Source organism: Mobula hypostoma, chromosome 2 (assembly GCF_963921235.1).
Source record: "Mobula hypostoma chromosome 2, sMobHyp1.1, whole genome shotgun sequence".
Lineage (NCBI taxonomy): Eukaryota > Metazoa > Chordata > Chondrichthyes > Myliobatiformes > Myliobatidae > Mobula > Mobula hypostoma.
Window position 1 is genome coordinate 201,465,744 of NC_086098.1, and position 26,984 is coordinate 201,492,727.

Below are 26,984 nucleotides of genomic sequence, written 5' to 3' on the forward strand. Positions count from 1 at the left end.
TCAAAGAGTGCTCCGAGAATGGTATGAAAACAAGAAAATCTTTCAGTGAGTGGAGGTTCTGTGGTTGAAAACATCTTATTAATGAGAGAAATCAGAGAAGAATGGACAGACTGGTTCAATCTGACAAGAAGGTAACTCAGAGAAACATGCATTACAACATCGGTGTACAGAAGACCATCTCTGAACGAAAAACATGTTGAACTTTGAAGTGGATGGGCTACAGCAGCAGAAGACTGCAAACATAAACTCAGTGGTCACTTTATTAGATAATGGAAGTACTTAATAGAGTGGCCACGGATTGTATAAACAGTGCAAGTGCAATTATGTTGTTTTTAGTTTATTTTGTTTGGTATTCTTAATTGTATAAAGGACAATTGTATTTAAAGGATTTTTCTTGTAATCAATATTGTAGCCTGTTAATTGAGAAATTAATTCTGGTAGTATTTTAATGCTTCTTAGTTTATCAGAAACTTTCAATACGGAGCCTTATCATTTTTGGCTTATAATTTGGCACCAAATGAACTGTTGGGAATTCCAGAAGATAAGTTTGTACTCTGACTTTGTTTCAATGACAAAGGTGGGCACTGATAACATATTACGTTCTGACAAAAGTGCAGTTATTCATCACTCAGACATATCAGTGACCATAATGTTTAATAATACCAATGATTTCTACTTTGCTTAAACCGCAAAACCAGTATCTAACTTTCTCTCGAATGTACTTATCTCATGTTTGTAAAATGCCAACAGGTAAAGGATAGTTCAAAGTTCAAAGTGAATATTATTATCAGAGTACATATACTGTATGTCACTATATACAACCCTGAAATTCATTTTTCTAGTGGCGTATTCAGCAAATCTATAGAATAGTTACTATAACAGGATCAATGAAAGATCAACCAGAGTGCAGAAGACAACAAACTGTGTAAATGCAAATATAAATAAATAGCAATAAATAATGAGAATGTGAGATAAAGAGATAAAGAGTCCTTAAAGTGAGATCATTGCTTGTAGGCACATATCAATGATGGGGAAAGCTTTTCTTCAAAGCCTGATGGTTGTGGAATAGTAAATGTTCTTGAAGCTGGTAGTAGGAGCCCTGAGACTCTTGCACCTGATGACAGCAGCGAGAAGAGAGCATGGTCTAGATTGTGAGGATCTGATGATGGATGCTACTTTTCTATGTGATGTACCTGTGATATACTGGGCTGAATCCACTACTATTGTAGCATTTTTCATTCAAAGGCATTGGTATTTCCATACCAGGCTGTGATACAGTCAGTCAATAAACTCTGTACTAAACATCTATAGGAGTTTGTCAAAATTTTAGATATCATGCCTAATCTCCACAGATTGCTAAGGAAGTAGAGGCGCTGCTGTGGGAAGAGTTATTAAATTTTGTGATAGAAACTTTTAACTAACTTTGCTTAGTGATATCCTAAATGAAGATCTTTTTTATTCTAAAATATTGAGTTATTTTCAGCATAGAGAAAAAAAAATAATGTGAGTAACATTCTTATCTTTCTTTTTAAATCTTTTTATTAATTTTCAAAATTATAAACTCAATAACAAAGTTGGTACAAAGAGATTGGAATAATCTTAATCAGCATATACAAAAAGGATTTTAAGTAACATAGATATAATTGACTTATAAACTCATAATGAAATTAGTCATAAAAAAAGAAATAAAAAGAAAAAATATATATAAACAAAAAAATCCCTAGAAGAAAAAGAAAAAAAAACCCAAGAAAAGAACAAAACAGGGCTAGACCAATATCTTCTATCAGACACGTTCAGTAATGTCATCAATTCCGCTCCTCTAATCGTATAATTTAAGTTTTTAAAAAAGATTCAGGAAGGTCAGATTACATCATATGAAAATGTTGCATAAAAGATTTCCAAGTTTCTTCAAATTTAACCGAAGGGTCAAAAATATCACTTCTAATGTTAGTATTTCTTCTATATGTGCTAAACATACATTAATACAATTTAAAGTAGTACACAGAGCCCATATGTCCAAAGATAAACTAGCTTGTTTTTATTCCCATATAAACACTACTTATGATAGATGTCACTCTGAAGTGGCTTCTTTAACTCATATGTTTTGGTCTTGTCCTCTTTTGGAAAAATATTGGAAAGATATTTTTGATATTATTTCAACAGTTCTATGCTTTGATTTACAACCCCATCCTATTACGGCAATTTTTGGATTGCCAATGGTAGAACATAAATCTTTGTCTTCTTCAGCCTGTCGGATGATAGCATTTGTTACTTTAATGGCGAGAAGATCTATTTTGTTGAACTGAAAGGAAATCAATCCTCCATCTACATTCCAATGGTTTTCTCAAACTATATAAGTTTAAATTTAGTAATATTCTTATCAAATGAGCCTTGATGTCATTTTAGGGAGAGATGAAACTATCTAAAACTGCTTCGTTGAGGTTCATAAATGGGACATTTTGCATTGCAACATTTCAGCAATGCAGACACACAGAGCATTTTTACCACAATTTTATATTATAAATTTGGCATTGGGATAATTGCAATGAGTTTGCAAGAAGTTATGATATCCTCTTTTGTCATGTTCACCAGTGCTTCCAAAACAGCATATCACATGAAGATTCCTGATAAAACCCAATATTTGCATTTTGATGTCTATGAAATAGAAATTGGTAGCTGAAACCCAATATGAAAGCAAATTACTTTTCAGCACCTCTTCTCAGAGTTGGCCGGTGCTAGTGGCATCAGCACCAGACTTCAAGGCAAATGGTCGCAGGTTTGAATCCGGCTGGCTGCTTGCATATTTTCCATCTGTGCTGGGCTGAGCATCGAGCTAGCAACTTGGATTTGTAAATACAGAAAAATGCTAGGGAAATGGCAAAACAATGCTGCATGATAAACCACAAGGCACGAAAAGGAATAACAGGACTTCTCAGAGGAACGTATGTGGTCATTCCAATGTCTTTTCCAATCTACTTCCTACTAATCAAACTATGTCTTGTTGTCAGATATGCTCTGGTGCTCTGATTGTAGCATAGTGACCTATATGAGATACTAGTGACTTTTTATATGCTATAACTCTCATAACATATATGTGGTAAACATCTGCTGGAATTGTATATGGTCAATTGTCTCTCAGTCAGGTTGATCATTATTAGCTGAATTGTTAATTGAAAGGGCTGTTTTCAGAGTATGTGCTAATCTTGAAAGAGTTCAACATTGTCGACATTGTCTCAAAAGATTTGCTCCAGTATACTAGAATGCAATTGCTTGTCAGATCTCAATTATGATTGCACTCTTATCTTCTGCCAATTCTCCAAATTAGCTAAAGTCAGATACACTTTAAGTTGCACTATATGGGAAACACTGGCCTAGAATTTGCAGTCATGAAATAGCACTTGACCTAATTATACCATGAAGCTGATAATTTCAGGGCTAAAAACAGAAAATGCTAGAAATACTCCGCAGGTAACGCAGCAATAATGGAGAGAGAAGCAGAGCATTACAGCTCAGTAACCCTTCATCGAAATGACCTTATCTGTAAAGTTACTTTCTTGTTTTACTCTCTACATATGTTAACTGAACTGCTGATTTGTCACTAGCATTTTCTGTTCAGTTTTACAGCATCTGTAGTTTTATTAACTTCTGCACGTACATAGTTTGACATGGAAATGTCAGGGGCACCAATTTATTTAATGAGTTATAGAAATTTCTGATCTTAACTGAAATCATGGGATAGCAGAGAATTTTTTAAATCTTTCTAGTATTTGTGAAGTTCTCTCAGTATCAAAATACGATGGGTGATTGATAAGTTTGTGGCCTAGGGTAGAAGGAGTCAAGTTCAGAAAATCTAGGCACATTTATTTTTCCTACATTTACACACTTAGTCCAGCGGTCGTGGAGCATACAGATCCCTTCTTTGTAGAAGGCGGTTTCTTGGACCTCCAGAAGTGGTCCACAGCAGGGGTGATTAAGGTCGTGGCCTAAGGTAGAAAGAGATGAGTTATTAACTTCAAACTATCTGCATTTTCACTCAGAGTTGAACTGTACGTGCATGTCATGAGAGCTGTATAACATGGAGTAAAAACATGTCCATCATATGCTATCATGAGAAAAATGATTCTGCTTTAAGTTTTTCCTTGTTTTTAAACCCAGCCTACACAGTACCTGTGCAAAGTACAACAGCTTTGATTTCAATGTGGTTTTTAGCAAGTGTTAAAATATGTGGTTCAACTTGTGACAGCAAAAGCCTTAAGTCCCCCCCTTAACAATATTCAAGTGGCTTCTGTTTTTTGTGAGTACGTGGTTCAGTTAGTCCTGACGAAGGGTCTCGGCCTGAAACGTCGACTGCACCTCTTCCTATAGATGCTGCTTGGCCTGCTGCGTTCACCAGCAACTTTGCTGTGTGTTGCTTGAATTTCCAGCATCTGCAGAATTCCTGTTGTTTGCGAATATTCTTCTCCCAATGTTTTGCTTATATATTTACAATTTTGTGATAAAAGTGGACACTGCACTTTTTCCCTGGCTTAAATTGAAGTTCTCACCCCAGAGTTTCATATTTAGAATGTTTATTTTGTCATACAGATTGGATAGGTATGCCCCATCTCCATGTCGAAGTTCAATCTTCTTTCCCAAGCTCTTGCCAAATTTGAGCAAAAGTACAGCCCCCTTTGGGAATCACCGCTTTAAATGGAGGCCAGGAAGTAACTGAAGAAAATTCACACTGCTGATTGCAAGATCATTTATCTATTTTTCTCCCAATGTTAGATTCAAACACTATTGTTTAATCAGTGCAAAAGTCCAGCCATGGTGTATTATATCAGTAGAATCATGAAAGTGTGGGCATTTTACTTTTAACAATGGCTACCAATCCATACCTAACGATGATAACTGTTCAGTCCCAGGCCTCATGAATACTTTCTACTCCATCCAGTATCTGTACTGTCCTTCTGCTCATGAAATGTAGTTTCAGACTTGTGTTGGTTGTTTGCTTTCTTTATTTCCACATTGCTGCTCTCCATGATGCTTCAGTTCTCTAAGTTATTCCAGTTTATTATGTTGTACAAGGTATACTCTATTTGTTGTAAATATTGCTGCATTAGAATACTGTACTAGGCCAACAGTACATTAGTGCTCTGCTGATTAACTGCCATCCTCATATAATGTATACATATTGTATATTGTATACATATGCTGTATACAATATACATTCACATTTTACAAACTACAGGCGTCCTGTTGTGATATACTGCAAAATTAATGCTCTGTGCTGAATTAGACTATAAACCTGTCCTGATGCACTGTACGAGGAATTCTGCAGATGCTGGAAATTCAAGCAACACACATCAAAGTTGCTGGTGAACGCAGCAGGCCAGGCAGCATCTCTAGGAAGAGGTACAGTCGACGTTTCAGGCCGAGACCCTGCGTCAGGACTCAACGAAGGGTCCTGATGAAGGGTCTCGGCCCGAAACGTTGACTGTACCTCTTCCTAGAGATGCTGCCTGGCCTGCTGCGTTCACCAGCAACTTTGACCTGATGCACTATGCTGCTTCAGCCTCAAATGTACCTCTTTGGCTGGACTCTCATTTCCCTCTCTCACTTTATCTCCTTACCTGCCCATCACCTCCCTCTAGTGCTTCCTCTTCTGTGGTATTTTCCCCCTTTCTTCTGTGGTCCTACCCTCTCCTATTAGATCCCCCCTTCTCCAGCCTTTTACCTCTTTCCAGCTCTCTCCAGCTCTTTACTTCATGCCTCCCCCTCCCGCAGTTTCACCTGTCACCTATCACCTTGTACTTCTTCCTCACCACCTTAGTCTGACTTCTCATCTTTTTTCCAGGCCTAACGAAGGGTATCAGCCTGAAATGTTGAGTGTTTACGCTTTTCCGTAGATGCTGCCTGGCCTGCTGAGTTCCTCCAGCATTTTGTGTGCGTTGCAGCAATTTCTCAAGTAATTGGAATTTACTTCTTTGTGTTGGCAGGTTTTACTGATTCAACTTTTGAAAGTAATGGAGAAATGGTACTTCTTAAATCTGCATTTTCCTCTCATCTGCTGATTTAAAACCCTTCAGAAATCGCCATTCTGTTGATAGACTTTGTTCAAAGGTTGCCTGGTACTTCATTGTGTTATTGCATGCACTCAGTACAATATCACAGCATGAGGTCCCTTTACAAAAGTGACAGCATCAGCTAGATCTGTTCAACAAGGCTCCATGTAATGCTACATTATCTCCTTGTAATGTCATGGTATATGTTTTATAAGTGTAAAAGCATGGATTTATTGGTTTTGTTTTGAAAGCACCGCTATTGTGACAGATTTGAACAGCTATAAATGTATCAAAACTGGATGGAGCATGACAAAGTTCATGAAATGTCATATGAAAAAAAACAGTCATAATTCCTAGTTGATGTACCAGCTTTTGCAACAGTGGGAAAATACTCCTAATACTATTGTTTCTTTTGGATTCCTGTGAAAGAGTTGATATTCAATCTAATCTACACCCAGATATCAGTACATAGAACAATGATGCTGTGCCCATTAAAGAGACAGTTGAATGAGGGACAGGACCGAATGCTTAATGTTTCGGGGTTTTGATGTTTCAGAAAAGGTAAAGGAGGCTGGGGTGCAGTTGCACTATTAATCAGGGACAATATCATAACTACACTCATAGGGGACATAATAGAGGGCTCATCTACTGAGTCTGCATTGGTAGAACTCACAATTACTCTTGGATCATATGATGACTCCTCCCCCACCTCACAACAACCACTGGGACATCGAGGAACGGATATTAGGCAGATTAGAGAAAAGCGTAAAAAAGAAAAAACAGGCCGTTATAGTGGGTTACTTCAACTTCTCTAAAATAGACTGGGATCTCCTTGGTGCAAGAAATTTAGAAGGCAGAATTTGTTTGGTACATCCGAGAGGATTTTTTAAATCAGTATGCGGATAGGCCAAGGAGAGCAGGCGTTGTACTGGGCTTCGTGCTGGGAAATGAACCTGGCCAAGTGACTAGCCTTTTAGTAGGAGAACATTCAGAGAACCATGATCACAACTCCTGAAGTTTTAAGATGGCTACAGATAAAGATGTTTGAACCTTGTGGGAAAGTGATAAGTTCAAACAGGGAAAATTATGGGAGTACTCGGCTGGAACGAGGGAGAGTTAATTAGTAACAGTTGTTATTAGACAAGTCCATGTCTGACATGTGGAGGGTGCTTAAGGAACAACTGCACAGAACAGGACAAGTATATTCCAGTAAGAAAAAAAGACAAGAATGACAAAGTAAGGGAACCTTAGATGATGAGAGGAGGTGAATTTAGTCAAGAAGGAAATGGAAGCATAGATACATTTTAGGAAGCTAAATCAAGGATTATAAAGAAATTAGAAAATAACTCGAGTGAATTAGCAGAGCCAGTAGGGTCCACGAAAAGACCTTTGCAGTTAAGATTAAAGAGAATCCCAAGGCATTCTATACATCAGTCAGGAGGGTAACTAGGGAGAGAGTAGGACCACCTAAGCATAAAGAAGGGAATGTGCTTGGAGGGCGAGGATGTTAATCGACGGGAAGGATGTGAAGGATAATGAGATCAGTGTGGAGCATACTAATATGCTTAAAGCATTTTGAGATTTCCCGAAAGTGGGCGGTGTTGGATCTCGTAGAAGTGTTAAGCTGAATAATTCTGCACAGCCTGATGGAATATACTCCAGGATATTCAAAGAGGTGAACAATGAGATTGCTGAGACCTTGACTAATGTCTTCATATTAACACCAGGTGAGATGCCAGAGGACTGGTGAATAGCTAGTGATGTTCTGTTATTCAAGCAGGGAAAGAGGGATAATCCTGGAAACTATGGAACAGTGAGTCTCACATCATTGGTAGGAAAGCAATTGAAGAAGGTTCTTAGGGATAGGATTTATGAGCATTTGGAAGACATTAGTCAATTAGGGATAGTCAGCATGGCTCTGGACAGGGAAACTTATGCCTTACTAATTTGATTGAGTTTTCTGAGGAGGTGACCAAGGTGAGTGATGATGGTAGAGCTGCTGATCTTGTGTACATGAGTTTTAGTAAAATGTTTGACAAGAGGTATCTTGGTAGGTTCACTTAGAAGATTAAGGTGCATGGGATTCACAGTGACTTGGTCATTTGGCTGAAAGATGATACACTCGGGAGCCACTTTATTAGGTATATCTGCTCATTAATTCAAATATCTAAGCAGTCAGTCACGCAGCAACTCAATGCATACAAGCATGCAGACATGTTCGAGAGGGTTCAGTTGTTGATCAGACTAAACTAAGTGGAAAAAATGTGGTGTAAGTGACTTTGACTGTGGAATGATTTTTGGTGTCAGACAGAATGGTTTGAGTATCTCAGAATCTGGTGACCTCCTGGGATCTTTATGCACACCAGTCTCCAGAGATTAGAGAGAATTGTGCAAAAAACAACAATCATCCTGTGAGTGGCAGTTCTGTGGGTGAGAACTCCTGTTAATGAGAGAGGTCAGAGGAGAATGGCTATACTGGTTCAAGCTGACAGGAAGGTGACAGTGACTCAAATAATTATGTGTTACAACAGTGGTGTGCAGAAGAACATCTCGGAACACACAACGTGTCGAACTTTGAGGTGGGTGGGCTACAGCAGCAGAAGATCACAAACATTCACCCACCGACCAGTTTATTGTACACAAAGTGAATAAAGATTAGTAGTGCTGCAGAAAAGATTGCCAAAAGGATAAAGTGGGATATAGATCAGTTGCAAATGTGAGCAAAGAAATGACAGGTGGAAATTAATTTGGTCAAATGTGAGGTGTTGCATCTTACAGACTTGATGCACGGAGGGATCTTGGGGTCCAGATCCTTGCTTCTCTAAAAGTGGATCCACAGGCTGCTAGAGAAGGCCTATGGCATGCTTGCCTTTTTTAGTCAAGTTAATGTGTTCAAGAGTAAGGAGGTTATGTTGCAGCCTTATAAAACTCTGGTTAGGCAGCATCTGGAGTATCACTTCTAGTTCTGGCTGCCCCTTTATAGGATCGATAAGGAGCTTTTGCAGAGGGTGCAGAAGAAGGTATCAGTAGGCTCACCTCAAGCTCAAAAAGGTAGTTCCAAGCACTGTTCCCTCTCAGCCGCGTGTGCATGGCCGCACAGTAAGTGAAATGCTCCATGCACGTAGCTTTTGTTTCCCTGCAGGAATATTTTATTAAAGTGTCACACAGTTTTTACCATGTGTAAATAAATAAATCTCCTGCTCAGAGCAATGGCTGGGCTGCACCGCTGTATAAAAAATAGAGAATCAGAATCAGGTTTATTATCACCGCCACATGACGTGAAATTTACTGACTTAACAGCAGCAGTTCAACGCTAATATAGAAGAGAAAAAAAAAGTAAATCAATTACGGTATACGTATATTGAATAGATTTTTAAAAAGTGCAAAAGAAGAAATACTTTATATTAAAAAAAAGTGAGGCAGTGTCCAAGGGTTCAAAGTTTATCTAAGAATCGGATGGCAGAGGGGAAGAAGCTGTTCCTGAATCGCTGAGTGTGTGCCTTCAGGCTTCTGTATTTCCTACCTGATGGTAACAGTGAGAAAAGGGCATGCCCTGGGTGATGGGGGTCCTTAATAATGGACATTGCCTTTCTGAGACACCATTCCTTGAAGATGTCCTGGGTACTTTGTAGAGTAGTACCCAAGATGGAGCTGGAGCTGACTAGATTTACAACCCTCTTCAGTATCTTTTGGTCCTGTGCAGTAACACCAACCAACCCACCCCCCCACCTCTATACCAGACAGTGATGCAGCCTGTCAGAATGTTCTCCTTGGTACAACTATACACATTTTTGAGTGTATTTGTTGACATGCCAAATTCATCAAACTCCTAATAAAGTATAGCCGCTGTCTTGTCTTCTTTATAACTGCATTGAAATGTTGAGACCATGTTAGACCCTCAGAGATCTTGACACCCAGGAACTTGAAACTGCTCACTCTCTCCGCTTCTGATCCCTCTATGAGGGTTGGTATGTGTTCCTTCGTCTTACCCTTCCAGAAGTCCACAATCAGCTCTTTCATCTTAATGACGTTGAGTGCCAGTTTGTTGTTGTGGCACCACTCCACTAGTTGGCATATCTCTCTCCTGTACGTCCTCTCGTCACCACATGGGATTCTACCAACAATGGGTGTATCGTCAGCAAATTTATAGATGGTACTTGAGCTATGCCTAGCCACACAATCATGTGTATATAGGGAGTAGAGCAGTGGGCTAAACACACACCCCTGAGGTGCACCAGTGTTGATTGTCAGCGAGGAGGATATGTTATCACTAATCCACACAGATTGTAGTCTTTGTGTTAGGAAGTTGAGGATCCAATTGCAGAGGGAGGTACAGAGGCCCAGGTTCTGCAACTTCTCAATCAGGATTGTGGGAATGATGGCATGAAATGCCGAGCTATAGTCGCTGAACAGCATCTTGACATAGGTGTTTGTGTTGTCCAGGTGGTCCAAACCTGTGTAGGGAGCCATTGAGATTGCATCTGCCATTGACCTATTGTGGGGATAGGCAAATTTCAATGGGTCCAGGTTCTTGCTGAGGCAAGAGTTCAGCTTCATCATGACCAACCTCTCAAAGAATTTCATCACCATAGATTCGAATACAACAGAGCGATAGTCATTAAGGCAACTCACATTATTCTTCTTAGGCACTGGTATAATTGTTGCCTTTTTGAAGCAAGTGGGAACTTCCACCCATAGCAGTGAGAGGTTGAAATTGTCCTTGAATACTCCCGCCAGTTGGTTGGCACAGGTTTTCAGAGCCTTACCACGTACACCATCTGGACCTTCTGCCTTGCGAGGATTCACTCTCTTTAAAGACAGCCTAACGTTGGCCTCTGAGATAGAGATCACAGGGTCATCAGGTGCAGAAGAGAACGTTGGTGCCGAGTCATGATAAACACAAAATTGACCTTATAATATGTGTGCCCTCAGAAGCTGAAGATGGTCTTGCTAACTCACTCTTGTGAAAGAACTGCTGCAACTTTCAAGAGAACCCATGGAGACTCAGGCTGCCTTCTTCTCTGACAGCCAAGAATGCTCAGGGGATTTCATAAATTAGGCATTGATTAAGCTATAGATTTCCTATAACCAGCTTACTTCCAGATCAGTGTCAGTGCTGACCTAAAGTCTCATAAGACTTGCAATGCTATAAACAGATTATGAACATTATCCTTTGTGAGTGTTACTAGCTGCCGGTAGCATTGCAACTCCTCAAGGTGGAACCAGATAATCCCAGGCTCCTGGTCTGCTCAGAGAGTACACCTTAATGAATTCAAGTTAGTAGACTCATATTTTAAATGTTCTTTGTGTTGAATAGTTTCATTGTCATACTGGACCTACCTTGCTGGGGGAACTTAATCAATGTGCTCCTACTTTTCTTTCTTTCTCCTTCACGGAATCACAAAATTTTGCAGAACAGAAGAAGGCAACTCAGCTCATTTTGATTGTGATGGTCAAAAGTATTACCCCATCCGAACAAAGACAAAAAGTGCTGGAAGAAACTCAAAGTCAGGCAGCCTTCATAGGGAGAGAAACAGAATGAATTTTTGACTTTGAGAAGCCTTTGTTAGAACTGGAAAAGGGGGGAAACAAGTATGTTTTAAGCTGCATATGAAATTGAGTTAATTGTCATGTCAACAAGTACAGTACACATATGCACAAGTGCAATGAAAAATGTACCTGCAGCAGCGTCACAGGCATATAGCATCATACAGGTGCCATTCACAAGAAAAGCATAAATGAAGCAGGTTGGTTCAAGAACTAAATGGAAGGGAAGTAAGGGAAGGTGTAGAGATGACAATGGGAATGATGCCTTGTGTACTAGAATTATCAAGATATCAATTGATTGAAATCCCCGTAGTTAAAAACAAAAGAGGAAAGAATAAATCAAAGACACAAGAGATTCTGCAGATGCTGGAAATCCAGAGTAACACACACAAGGTGCCGTAGGAAGTCAACAGATCAGGCAATCTTTGTCTCGGTTATTAAGATTCCTTATGCCTTTTTTGTCATCCTGTCTGTTTTTCCTAAATTCTTTATTAATGCCCAAAATCTGGAACACAACTAAAACTTAGCGACCTTAGCTTATGACAATATATTCCAAGATTTGTCTGTAAATATCCACCTATTGTACATTATTTTGTCTAGTTACACATCCTTGTCTGAAGTGTAAGAACAACTCTAGCCAACATGAACCTCAAGTAATACCAGCACATGCACCTACACAGGCTCACAATGATATAATCAGATAGACATGCTTGCAAACCTGTTACAGTGTTGTCCAACTAAATGCACAAAAACAAAATGGCTCCTACTGGCTTGAATACTGGTTTATCATCCACTAGCTAGGACCCTTTCTAGTGGAACTGGTTTCTTCACCATTGTTAGTAGATGGATAAGGCCTTAAGTTACTTTTAGACAACCATTAACGTGTTTCAGAAGATCAATTCAAATCAGGGATACCATTTCAGGGTAATATCATTTCAAAGGATGTGTTGTGGGGCCAGCACTTAAGTGCCATTGTAAGGAAAACACAGCTCTCTTCTAACTCTCTTAGAAGTTTCCACAGATTTGGCATGTCATCCAAAAATTTGACAAACTTCCATCAATGCACAGTGAAGAGTATCCCGACTTGTTGACCTAGTATGAAAACACCAATGCCCAAGACCAGAAAAACCTACAAAAGTGGTGGATACAGCCCAATCCATCTCAAGAAAAGCCCTCTCCACCTTTGAGCACATCTACAAGGAGTGCTGCCACAAGGAAGCTGCATCCATGATCAAAGGCCCCAACCAATCAGGCCATGCTCTCTTCTTGCTGCTGTCATCAAGAAGAAGGTACAGGAGCCTTAGGTCCCACCACACTAGGTTCAGGAACATTTGTAAGCCTTCAACCATCAGGATTCTGAACCAGCTCCTCTACTTCACTCACTTCAACACTGAATTGGTTTCACAAACCTTATGCACTCACCTTCACAATTGATATTCTCAGTATTATTTAATTAGCCATTTATTACTATTATTAGTTTCTTTTTTTATTTGCATAGTTTGTCTTCTTTTGCATATGGTTGTTTGTCAGCCTTGGATGTAGTTTTCCGTTGATTCTATTGTATTTCTTTGATCTATTGTGAATGTCTGCAAGAAAATGAATCTCAGAGTAGTATATGGTGACATATAGGTACTTTGAATATAAATCTACTTTGAACTTTAACCTTTGTTTTGCTAGAGAGGTTTTACTAAAATCGTTTCTTCTGTATGTTATGGAATAAATTCACTGAATGACTTTATAGGGGGTCCCACAAATCAATACCATCTGATTTAGCTGCAAGTACTGGGGGAGCTCTACATGCACTCAGTGTAGATCTACCAGGTCTTGGATCTTTAGTCATAACACATAATTATTTAATACTTGTTTGATCAATTATTACCAGACAACATCCAGAACTGTTCTGCGAAGGGAATGGGATAATTTTGTTTTTCTGTACTCAACATATGGGCAATCATTGGTAAATCCACAGACAATCTGGCTCCAATCAAGAGAAAGCCACACAAGATATTGCAGTTACTGGAATCTAGAGCAAAAAAAAACAGCTAACTATGAAACCTTTTATGGGTGACCTTTCTTCGATGCAATGGGAAAGAAACAAACCGCAGTCTTGATGCAGGGTCTTGACCTAAAATTTCAGCAATTTCTTCCCCCACTCCAAGACACACACACGCACGCACATATTGTTGGACCCACAGAGTTCTTGCAGCAGTTTCTTTTTTGCTCCACGGAGGTCAAGACTTTGGCCTTTTCAGTGTTGCACTTATTTGCTTGTCCGGTCAAGATGCCGCCTGCGTAAAATGCTCCTTCAGTCGACATCTGCTGGGTAGATCATGACACCATTATAATTCACTTCTTTTGAGCCTTTTACATTTGTATTTTGTCTTGGATGTGATTCTGGAATTGCTGGAGCCTGTGATTTGCAGTTTGGAGATCGCGTGGGTGTTCCAGCACTCTGCAGTCTCTGAGAGGATTTTGGGCATCACAGGCAGAGGCACAAACCTGATGGAAGGCAGGGTGCAAGCCAATGCTTGACTCCATTTTGCCAACTAAAGCTTCCATTGTTCGCCAATTCAAGTGATGAGGGAGATTGAAACATCGAGGAAAATGCAGAAGTTTGGAGATGCTTCAGTGCTCTACAGTCTTTGAGAGGAGTCTGGGAGACAGAGGCAGCGTGTGTGAACCTCATGGTGAGCAGGGTGTGGGTCAGAGGTCAGGCCAAAGTTTGACTCCATTTCGCTGATTAAAGTTCCCATTGTGCACCGATTAAAGTGACAAGGGAGAATGAAACATTGAGGCAAATGCGGAAGGTACGCACTGGCTGCCTGCCTTCTGATCAGTCTGCTACAGAGAGGATAAGGCCTTCCACTGTGCTGGAGAATGTAACCCAGGTTTTCTGCATTTTGGATATGGACTTGGACTATAGTATTTTTTCAATCTTATACGTTTTTATATATTCTGTGTATTTCACCTGATCTTTCTGAATTTTTTTATGCAGGGAAGGGGGATTTGGGGGGTCGATGTGTCTGTTTCGCTTTGTTTGTTCTTTTTGTGCAGGGAGAGGGAATTTTGGGTGTTGATGGTCTTACTGTCTTTCTTCTCTTCCTTCTTGATTTCATGTCTACCTGAAGAAGAATTTCAAAGTTGTATACTTTGATAAAAAATGATCCTTTGAATTGAAGGCCATAAAACCATAAGATTTAGGAGCAGAAGTAGGCCATTCTGCCCATCGAGTCTGCTCTGCCATTCAATCATGGCTGATCCATTTCTTCCAATCATCCCCACTCCCCTGCCTTCTCCGTATACCCTTTGATGCCCTGGCTAATCAAGAACCTATCTCTACCTTAAATGCACCCGATGACTTGGCCTCCACAGCCGCTTGTGGCAATAAATTCCACAGATTTACCGCCCTCTGACTAAAGTAATTTCTCTGCATCTCAGTTCTAAAGGGAAGTTCTCCAATCCTGAAGTCGTGCCCTCTTGTCCTCAACTCCCCTACCATGGGAAATAACTTTGCCGTATCTAATTGCTTCAGGCATTTTAACATTTGGAATGTTTCTATGAGATCTCCCCTCATTCTTCTGAACTCCAGGGAATACAGCCCAAGAGCTGCCTGACATTCTTCCCCAAAACTGCACACAATACTCCGTGTGGTCTCACGAGTGCCTTATAGAACCTCAACATCACATCCCTGCTTGTATATTCTGTTCCTCTAGAAATGAATGCCAACTTTGCATTTGCCTTCTGCACCACCGACTCAGCCTGGAGGATAACCTTTAGGGTATCCTGCACAAGGACTCCCAAGTCCCTTTGCATCTCTGCAATTTGAATTCTCTCCCCATCTAAATAATAGTCTGCCCGTTTATTTCTTCCACCAAAGTGCATAACCATGCACTTTCCAGCATTGTATTTCCTTTGCCACTTCTTTGCTCTTTCCCCTAAACTATCTAAGTCTCTCTGCAGGCACTCTATTTCCTCAACACTACCCACTCCTCCACCTATCTTTGTATCATCGGCAACTTAACCACAAATCCATTAATCCCATAGTCTAAATCATTGACATACCTCGAAAAAAGCAGCAGTCCCAACACCGACCCCTATGGAACTCCACTGGTAACCAGCAACCAGCCAGAATAGGATCCCTTTTTTTTCCACTCTCTGTTTTCTGCCAATCAACCAATGCTCCACCTATGCTAGTAACTCCCCTGTGATTCCATGGGCTCTTAACTTGCTAAGCAGCCTTATGTGTGGCACTTTGTCAAAGGCCATCTTAAAGTCCAAGTACACCACATCCACTGCACCACCTTTGTCTACACTGCTTGTAATTTCCTCAAACAATTGCAGTAGGATTTTCCTTTCAGGAAACCATGCTGGTTTTGGCCTTATTTGTCATGTGTCTCCAGGTACTCCGCAATCTCAATCCTAACAATTGATTCCAACAACTTATCAACATCTGATGTCAGGCTAACAGGTCTATAGTTTCCTTTCTGCTGCCTCCCGCCCTTCTTAAATAGCGGAGTAATATTTGCAATTTTCCAGTCATCCGATAGAATGCCAGAATCTATCGATTCTTGAAAGATCATTGTTAATGCCTCCGCAATCTCTCCAGCTACTTCCTTCAGAACCCAAGGGTGCATTCCATCAGGTCCAGGAGATTTATCCACCCTCAGACCATTAAGCTTCCTGAGCACCTTCTCAGTTGTAATTTTCACTGCACATACTTCATTTCCCTGACACTCTTGAATGTCTGGTATACTTCAGACGTCTTTCACTATGAAGACATAAGCAAAAATGCATTCCTCTGCCATCTCTGCATCTCTGATTACAATATCTCCAGCATCATTTTCTATTGGTCCTATATCTACCCTCAACTCTCTTTTACCCTTTATATACTTAAAAAAGCTTTTAGTATCTTCTTTGATATAGATCGCCAGCTTCCTTTCATAATTCATCTTTTCCTTCCTAATAATCTCTTAGTTTCCTTCTGCAAGTTTTTAAAAAGCTTCCCAATCCTCTATCTTCTCACTAGCTTTGGCTTCCTTGTATGTCCTCTCTTTTGCTTTTACCTTTGCTCTGACTTCACTTGTCAGCCACAGTAGTGTCCTTCTTCCATTCGAAAATTTCTTCTGATTTAGAATATATTTGTCTTGCACTTCCCTCATTTTTTGCAGAAACTCCAGCCATTGCTGCTCTGCTGTCCTTCCTGCTAGTGTCCCTTTCCAGTCAACCTTGGCCAGTTCCCCTCTCATACCATTGTAATTTCCTTTATTCCACTGAAATACCGACATATTGGAATTTGGTTTCTCCTCAAATTTCAATGTGAACTCGATCATATTGTGATCACTGTTCCCTAAGGTTCCTTAATCTTAAGCTCTCTTATCACCTCTGGATCATTGCACAACACCCAGTCCAGCATAGCCGATCCCCTATTGGGCTCAACATGAAGCTGTTCTAAAAAGCCATCCCTTAGATATTCTACAAATTCTCTCTCTTGAGGTCCAGTACTGGCCTTGTTTTCCCAATCCACTTTCATATTAAAATTCCCAACGATTATCATGACATTGCCCTTCTGACATGCCTTTTCTATCTCCTGCTGTAATTTGTAATCCACATCCCAGCTGCTGTTTGGAAACCTGTATACAACTGCTATCAGGGTCCTTTTACCCTTGCCATTTCTTAACTCAACCCAAAGAGGCTCTACACCTTCTGATCTTATGTTATCCCTTTCTAATGATTTAATATTATTTCTTATACACAGGGCCACACCACCCCCTCTGCCTACTAACCTATCTTTCCGATACACCATATATCCTTGGACGTTCAGCTCCTAATGGCAGCCATTCTTTAGCCAAGTTTCGGAGACGGCTTGCCAATCAGTAGCTGAATTTTAAGATCATCCATTTTATTTCTTATGCTGCATGCATTCAGTCCAATATTTGTTGCTTTTTGTTCTAACTGCACCATGCCTCTATTGCCCTCTAAATAATCCCACTGCCTGTCCTTTCTAACATCTCTGTTGCACGCTACCTTTGATTTGTTTCTGTTTTCCCCTTCCTCAGCCCTATCACTCCAGTTCCCATCCCCCTGTCAAATTAGTTTAATCTATCCCCAACGGCTTTATTAAACCTGCCTGCTAGGATATTGGACCCCTTTGGGTTCAGGTGTAATCCGTCCTTTTTATACAGGTCGTACCTCCCCCAGAAGAGGCCCCAATGATTCAGGAACCCGAAGTCCTCCCCCTACACCAGTCTCTCAGCCATGCATTAATATGCCTGATCATGCTATTCTTGTGCTTGTTAGCACGTGGCACAGGCAGCAATCCTGAGATTACTACCTTGGAGGTCCTGCTTTTCGGCTTCCTACCCAACTCCCTGAATTCTCTCTTAAAGACCTCCTCCCTTTTTCTGCCTATGTCATTGGTACCAACGTGTAACAGACTACAGGTTGTTCACCCTCTCCCTTCAGAATACTCTGCACCTGATCCGAGTCATCCCGTATTCTGGCACCTGGGGGGCAACACACCATGCGGGTATCTCTATCAGGTTAACAGAACCTCCTGTTGGTTCCCCCCACTATGGAATCCCTTGTGATAACCACTTCCTCATCTTCCTCTTTCCCTTCTGCACCACGGATCCAGGCTCAGTGCCAGAGTCCCAGTCACCGTGGTTGTCCTCTGTCAGGTCACCCCCCGCCCCCCAAAGCATCCAAAACGAGATAACGATTACTGAGGGGGATGGCCACAGGGGTGCTCTCTACTATCTGAGCTCTTTCCTTCCCTTCCCTGACAGTCACCCACTTATCTAAATCCCACAGCCTTGGGATGACTAACTCCTTGTAGCTCCTATCTATCTCCTGCTCACTTCTCCTAATAAGCTGTAGGTCATCATGCCGCAAGTCCAGATCCCTAACGTGTTCTTTCAGGAGCTGCATCTCGGTGCACCTGGTGCAGACGTAGTCATCTGGGAGACTGAAAGAATCCCAGGATTCCCACATCTGACACCCAGCGCAAAGTACTAACCCTACAGACATGCTCTCTATTCATAAAAAAAAATGCAAGAAGAAAAAAAGCAAAGTCCACTTACCTCACCAAAGCCCTACCACTCTGCATCAGACCACTCCATTGATGACCTCTCCACTAGACAGTGCCTCTAATTTGCCTCTTCCAGATGGACTGAATTGAGGGAAAGGAATCAGCAACCAGATTTTCTATCATGAATGACATATTGGATTATTTCAATTTTCTGAAGACAGCTATGAAACAACAATGCACTTTTAAGTGGGGATATTTTTATGTTTGTAAATTCTGAGGCTTATGGCAAAAGCAAATATCTTTTATGAGTAATCTTTCTGCTGTGCAATGCCAAATTGATAATATTGTTTGCTAAGGGCCCTAACTAATTGCATTTATTTGCTTCTTGTTTGACTGAGGAGACTTCATATTCACACTTTTTCTTGATCTACATAAAATTTGGGGTGAAGATTAGATGTATTCTCTTGCTCTCTAGATGAGGTTCAGAAAAGATGAGCTAATAGGCAGTTTCTTGGGCAGACAGAGCTACAATAGCCCCAACTGCAATTAAGAACCATTATGTTCCATTTCTGGTCTGGGGCACTGTCACTGACTTTCTGCAGGCAACCCTGGAAATGGACGTCAGACTGGACAATCTCTGGTTCAGAGTTCACCAGGTGGCAGAATAAAGAAGTAGTAATTATTGACAGTTGAACATTGTGTAAGTTTGCAGGAATTTCAAAAATCAAGTACATTTCTCCAAATTTGCTGGGAAGCAAACATACCCTGAAGATCAGACTTAACAATTATTGGAAAGTTGACAGCTTTAGTTGCTTACAAGGCTTCATCCAAAATTTTGCTTTGCCTTTCTCAGATGAAGATAATTATTATAATTATTACCATTTTGCTTGGTGCATGCAGCAAAATGATTTGGTTGTGTCTCATTTGTAATTGATCAAAAGAAGGGATACAGTTGTAAAATTGCATGTTGTCCATTAGTGTTATTCTAACCAAATTAAAACTAGAGCAAATTGCAAATGAATCTGCAATAAAATATCATGTCCTATGTAATGTATAAAATTCTTGTTGACATATCAGAACAAAGTAGACTGAAATTTAACAGATCATCCTGTTAAAATTTCATTCCTATTATTGCTATTGGAGAAAACCTTTATCGAATTGAAATGTTCCATTTGAAGTGGAACAGGATGAGAAATGTCAACTTAAGATATGTTGTAATCAGGATTAAAAAAATACTTTGTGATAAATTGAATTTCTCAGATATGACTGAATTGTTTGATCTTGCCTTTACATGCTGAAATATTAGGCAAAACACAGAAATTTATTTGATCATATTTGATTTAAAAATTAGAGATTTTGTCCAAAAATCCAATGCTCCACCTGGTGGAATTGTGGGGAAATTATGTAAGCATTCTACAGTTTTGATTAACTTCTACCTTTGTCTCTCCAGAGAGTGCGGCAACTTAATTTGCATTGTGAAATGACCTTGCATCAGTATGAGTCTGACAGCTACTTGTTCTTTACAGGCCTTCCTGAATATGAAATCAAGTTAGCACTGTAGTGCAGCAGAAAGAGAGACAGACAGACAGACCCAGCTACCAACAGGTACACAAAAGATTCACATAGGGACATCTAAATCACACAAACAGTCAAACATTCATGCACACACACGCATACAGAAACGTATAGTCATACATACAACTTGGCATGCACACATTTCATACATAAACAGGTTTATAAATTTCTCCCTTATAGTTTCTAAGTGTAAATACTTCTGAAAGAATGCTAAACTTTGAAAGCTGAGTGTAATCTTTTGCTCTTAGAAATCTAAAAACTAAAGACTCTTAAGCACTTTGAAGCAAAATTTTTTCAACTATTACTCTTTTTATTTGAATTTTAAACCTATATGATCCTATTGAATAATTTGACAAAGGAGCCGAGGGGCACCTGTGATTTTGGATTTGGATTATGTAATGATAGAAACTTCACTTTTAATATGCTCATGTAACATTTTCCTCAACCAATACAAATTAAATGTGTTAATTCAGATATTGCATTTTTTGCACTTTGAGTTTGTGCTTCATTTTATCCAGCTGCAGTTGGGTGTTTCACCTTTTGTGTGAGATAACTTCTTGTACCTCAGAATTATAAAAAATCAACAACACTACACAACGTTGGTCCATATATTATATCCGAATTGCTACTTAAAGGTGGTTGCATATAGTTAAAAATAAAATATATCAATAAAACAATAATGGTAAGCATATATCTACTTAGAAATCTAATTTAATTTATTTTTTTAAAATTAATATATTTTTTAAAACTGTTGGCTTCACTAATCTCTTCAGCAATATTTGTTGCCTTTATTCTAATGAATGGAGAACTATGCTAGTTTGGCTGCCTCTGGGTGATATAAACTGACATGTGCCAGATATGAAGTGTACCCAGCCCCTTTGAATATTAGTTACTTATTGACCCTGTACTGAATGGTGGATGGAAAGGGAGATCAGATGTGACAACTTCTGTCCTCTCATGCATCATGCATTTTAATGCTGTATATGGAGGGTCAAAAGTCTGCTGAATACTGATACATGCACTCCATAATACCAATGATTCTGTCTGGATACACTGGCTGACTGTGAGTAAGTTCCAGTCCAGTACTATTACATTTGGTACTAATGTTAGTGCCCCCTTATTTGGGAAAGAGTATGTGGCTTCTACAGCATATCCTGCGCCTCCTCAGAGAGTTTTATGGATGGTAAATGGGCTAAGATTTATTATGGTTAGTTATCATGATTACAATATCTTCTTTCTGAATCTAATTCTAGGGTGTTGGGTTAACAAACCAGCTCTGGTATATCAGTCTTGAAATATTCAAGATGTACAATGTAGTTGATTGTATTGTTTCACATTCTGGATAAAATAGTTTAAAATTAATATGTATTTGAGTGGGAAATATAGAACCCCAAGTGGAATGAGCAGGAAACGTCAGATAAATTAACAGTTCTTTCAGAGAATGACATGGGTATAGTAAGCAGAAGGTGTTCCTTCATTATTCAAATTCAAATTAAGTGAAGCTGGATTGCAATAGTTAATTCTGTCAATTAGAATGGAAAAGAATGATAAATTGTAATGTGCATTCTACTTGATGTGAAAGTTGCAATGATCCTTATTAATTATATATAATTTTACTATCTATAATTAGAAAATATTCTAAGTAATATTTTGCCTTTTATGTTTCGTCTGAATCAAAGCTCATTTTTCTCAAATGGAATTCATGCAAGACATCCTTCAAAAAGCAATTAAACTCCCGCCAACAATTAAATAACGTATTGATTTTCTGAGGTAAATGGAGAATGGGGGATGTGTGGTATGAAACAGTTCTATTTTAAATTGTGTGGATAAGCACTAGTTACATTCTAGTTCCGTGGGCTCTAAACCGACTGAGGAGGGGAATATTTACCAGATCTGCGGACTCTGCTACAGGTGGGGCAGGAGGTATCTGATGGTGTAATTTGGGAGCTGTGGTCTCTTTCCTCCATTCATATCAGGCTTCTGCATTCTCCTGATGCAGGTTCACAATGCTGTCCTGAATACTCTGTCTCCATTTAGAGCAATTGTGGGCCAAGAATTCTTGCTTTTCAGTGGGGCTATACCTTTTTTCCAAGAAAGTTGTGGGAATGTCTTTGAATCTTTTTTTTTTACTCATGTGGTCAGTCCTTGCCTGGACAGAACTGAGAATAGTGTCTGGAATCTCAATCCTGGGATTGGTGGCTTTGGAGAAGACACTGACAATTTGTTCACTTATCCTCCCAGTGGATTTGGAGAATTTTGTGACTTAGTGGTACCTCTCCAGTGCATTGAAATACATACTATGGATCCGAAGCATACAGAAAGACAGGGATTGTCGAATATTGGTAGACCTTCAGGTTTGTACAGATTTGAGGAGTTGATCTTCAGACAATCTTTCCCCAAGTAACCAAAGGCTGTGCCGATGCAGTAAAGGAGATGGAGATTTTTATAATCAATGTTGTTTTTGTTAAGACGGTTTCTTAGAGGTAAGGTGTGGTCTACTTTTTCCAGTGTCTTGTCATTAAGCTTAAATGTACGAAACTAGTGTTTTAAAGTGGAGGTGCTGTAGGTTAGCAGAATAAATTTGCTTTGCAGATTTAAGTGTATGGCCCATTCATTTATCTGCTCCCAGGAAGCTATTCATCAAGACCATGGCTCACCTTGTTACTTAGTCCCATTTCTCTGCATAACAACTATGCCACTTAATATCCAGCAATCTGTTGATTTCTGTTTGGTTGAGTTTATAACAACGCCTCTACTCCCTTAGATATTTGCAAAGATTTGGCATAACATCTAAAACTTTGACAGACTTCTACAGCTATGTGGTGTAGAGTGTGTTGACTGGCTGCATCGTGGCCTGCTGTGGAAACACCACTACCCTTAACAGAACATACTACAAAAAGTAATGGATACAGCCCAGTTCATGACAGGTAAAGTCCTCCTCCCCACCACTGAGCACATCTACATGGAGCGTTGTCACTGGAAAGCAGCATCCATCATCAGAGATCTTCACCACCCAGATCGTGCTCTCTTCTCACTGCTGCCATCGGAAGAAGATACAGTATTTTCTGGACTCACTCCATCAGGTTCACGAACAGTTATTACCCCTCAACGATCAGGCTCTTGAATCAGAGGGGATAACTTCTTTCAACTTTATTTGCCCCATCACCAAACTGTTCCTACAACCTGTGGACTCACTTTCAAGGAATCTTCAACTCATGTTCTTATCTTGGTTTTAAATGAACTCCTCCTTATTCAACGTATGTGACAGCCCTATTGGAACTAATCACCATGGAAACATACTTCCTGTATCCACCCTGTTGATTCCAGTGAGAAATTTTAAAATTTAAATCAAATCGCCTCTCTCTCTTCTAAGCCTTGGAGAAAATGGGTTTAGATTTTGTTCTATGCATCGTGAATTCACCAACTCATAGACCAGTTTAGTTAATCATTTGTGCAATCGTTCTACTGCAAGTATTTCCTTTTTTAGGTGTGCAGACAATATTCTTGGTGAAGTCTCATCTCAGTTCTACATAATTTAATGCATACTTTACTGTGGAAATCAGATCCTTACATAATAATAAAAAATAATTTGTACTAATTGTGTGCTGTAGTTGCATATTATATTTCAGTGACTTATTACAAGAAAACCTGCTCCCCTTTGAGCTCGGTATTTCCCAATACGTTACCATTTATAATGGCAGTCTTTCTTTCCATTTCATAAACCAAAATGGATGACCTCACATTTTCTTGCATTATATTTCGCCTGCCTGAGCTGGTCTGTAACTGCTTGCAGCCTCTCCATGTGCTTCAAATACCCAGTAACTTAGTTTTGTCCCATCACAGAATTTGGAAATGTAATGTCTGATTCCCTCAAAGTCTGTAAATGGCTCATATCCAAGCACCACTTCCTAATGAACCCCAGAAATTACAACCTGCTAACCTAGGAAAGGCTAGTTTATTCCAGTTGTTGGCTTTCTGCCTGCCAATCAATTATCAATCATGTCAGTATATTAGTCATAATCAAGAGTCTTCTTGGACTGCATTGAAAGCCTTCTAAAATTTTAAGTATACAGCATCAACTTGTCAAGTCCTAGATGATAAGAGATTAATCAAACATGACTTTTTTCATAAATCCATATTTACTCTGTCAAATATTATTACTCTTTACAAAGTATTTTGTTCTTGCAGCCTACATTATAGAACTCGTATTTTACTATTTCTGTTTTCTATGATCTCTCCAACCCTTCCTTGCCCCCATTCATTTAGAACAGTGTGGGTATATTTTCTACTCTTCATGATGCTGAGATCATTGTAGATATTTGAAAGGTGACAACCAATACAGTGTAGGTCATGTCTCACTAACTTGATTGAATTTTTTTTTCTGGTAGGTGACAAATCAATATTGTCTGTGTAGGTTTTAGTAAGCCATTCAACAATGTCCCTGATGATAGGCTCAAGCAGTGGATTAAGACTTATTGAGTCAATGGTGAGTTGGCTGTTTGGATTTAGAATTACATACCCATAGAGGTCAGAGAGTCATGGCTGATGGTCTTATTGTAGCTGGAGCTTTGTGACTAGTAGTTTTCTGCAAAGATCCATAGTGAAACCTCTTCTTCTTCAGTTTACGATATAATATACACACACATTTATACATTTTTTTTCTCTGAAAATGTGGATGGGAGGGTTAGTAAGTTTGAAGATAACACAAAGAATGATAATGTTAGAGAGAGCAAAAAAGGTTATCAAAGGATATAGCTCATTTGTAGATATGGGCAGAGAAATGCCAGATGGTGTTTAATCCAGCTAAATGTGAGGTGTTGCACTTTTGGAAATGATGGCAGAAGAAGACTTTAGCAGGGCTGATGGTGAAACAGCAAAGGGTGAAATTGCTGGGAGTAATTCGAAAGGCGCCAGATAGATACATCCTAAAGAAGTATTCTAAAGGAAGCATGAGGCAGCCGTGGTGGACAAAAGAAGTCAAAGGCAGCATAAAAGAAAAAAAGAGGCCATATAATATAGCAAAAATTAGTGGGAAGTTAGAGGATTGGAAGCTTTTAAAAACCATCAGAAGGGAACTATAAACTATAAGGAGAGAAAAGAAGAAATATAAAGGTAAGCTAGTCAATAATACCAAAGAGGATACTCAAAGTTTTTCAGAAATATAAAGAATAGGAGCAAGGTGAGAGTGGATATTGGATTGCTGGTAAATGACGCTGGAGTTTGTAGTAATGGGGACAAAGAAATGATGGATGAATCTAATAAGTATTTTGCGTCAGTCTTCACTGTGAAAGACCCTAGCATAATTCCAGAAATATGAGAATGTCAGGGGCAGAAGTGGGTGTTGTTGCTATTACTAAGGAGAAGGTGTTTGGGAAGCTGAAATATTTGAAGGTAGATAAATTACCTGAACCAGATGGACTACACGCAAGGGTTCTGAAAGAGGAAGCAGAAGAGTCTGAGGCGGCAGTCATAATGATCTTTCAAGAATCACTAAATTCTGAAATGGTTCCAGACTGGAAAATTGTAAATGTCACTCTATTCTTCAAGAAGGGAAGGAGGCAGAAGAAAGGACATTATAGGCTGGTTAGTTTAGCTTCAGTGGTTGGCAAGATGTTGGAGTCCATTATTAAGGATGAGATTTCGGGGTACTTGGATGCACATGATAAAGTAGGCTGAAGTCAGCATGGTTTCCTTAAGGGAGAAATCTTTCCTGACAGATTTGTTGGAATCCTTTGAAGAAATAACAGGCAGGATAGACAAAGGAGAGTCAGTGGATGTTGTTTACTTGGATTTTCAGAAGCCTTTTGACAGGTGAGGCACATGAGAGTGGTAAACAATATAAGAGCCTACGGTATTACAGGAAAGCCACTAGCATGAACTGAAGTTTAGTTGTCTGAAAGGAGGGCAAGAGTGGGTTTTACTGGATAGCTACCGGTGATTAGTGGTGTTCTGCAGGGGTCAGCATTGGGACTGCTTTTCATGTTATATGTCAGTGATTTGGAAGATGAAGTTGATGGCTTTGTGGCCAAGTTTGTGGATGATACAAAAATAGGTGGAAGGACAAGTAGTGTTGTGGAAACAGAAATTCTGCAGTAGGACTTAGACAGTTTAAGAGAATTGGCAAAGAAATGGCAGATGGGACATAGTATTGGGAAGTGTAAGGTCATGCACTTTGGAAGAAGAAATAAAGTTGTAGACTATTTTCTAAACGGAGAAAATTCAGAAATCAGAGGTGCAGAGGGACTTAGGAGTCCTTGTGCAGGTTACCTTAGAGATTAACTTGCAGGTTGAATCAGTGGTAAGGAAGGAAAATGCAATGTTAGCATTCATTTTATAAACAAAAATGTAATGCTGAGGCTTTATGAGGCATTGGTCAGACTTGGAGTATTGTGAACCATTTTGTGCCCCTTATCTGAGAAACGATGTGCTGGCACTGGAGACAGTCTAGAGGAGGTTCATGAGAATGATTCCAGAAATGAAAGAGTTAACATATGAGGAGCATCTGATGGCTCTAGGCTTGTTCTCACTGGAGTTTAGTAAAATGAAGGGGTACTTCTGATAAGGTGGCTGCGCACTTAGTTGCAATGGTCTCTCTGAGTTCAACAAATGGTTCAAAAGTTTGTTTCAAACATTTTTTTCTGGTGAATTCAAGACCTGGTTGAACATTGGCAATACAAAATACTGCAAGTCCATTTCACTGGCTCATTGATGGGGGAGCTGCGTGACCTCAGACCAGGCCGTCATACCACAGTGTCACTGTTATGGCCACAGTACTAGAAGAGGAGGCACTA

General features: G+C 39.6%; 1 long non-coding RNA gene across 3 annotated transcripts; it reads right to left on the bottom strand.

Annotated features, from left to right (window-relative positions):
• Window positions 1-1,604: 1,604 nt before the first annotated feature.
• Window positions 1,605-18,796, bottom strand: LOC134342812 (uncharacterized). Of its 3 annotated transcripts, none has more exons than XR_010017107.1 (4): window positions 18,671-18,796; window positions 13,014-13,177; window positions 9,081-9,270; window positions 1,605-3,983 (listed from the first exon to the last, which is right to left on the bottom strand). It is a non-coding gene; the product is annotated as an uncharacterized LOC134342812 (long non-coding RNA). The 3 variants fall into 3 exon arrangements; XR_010017108.1 differs by lacking the exon at window positions 18,671-18,796 and adding an exon at window positions 13,647-13,889 and having other exon boundaries at window positions 9,081-9,180; XR_010017106.1 differs by lacking the exon at window positions 18,671-18,796 and adding an exon at window positions 13,647-13,889.
• Window positions 18,797-26,984: the final 8,188 nt, after the last annotated feature.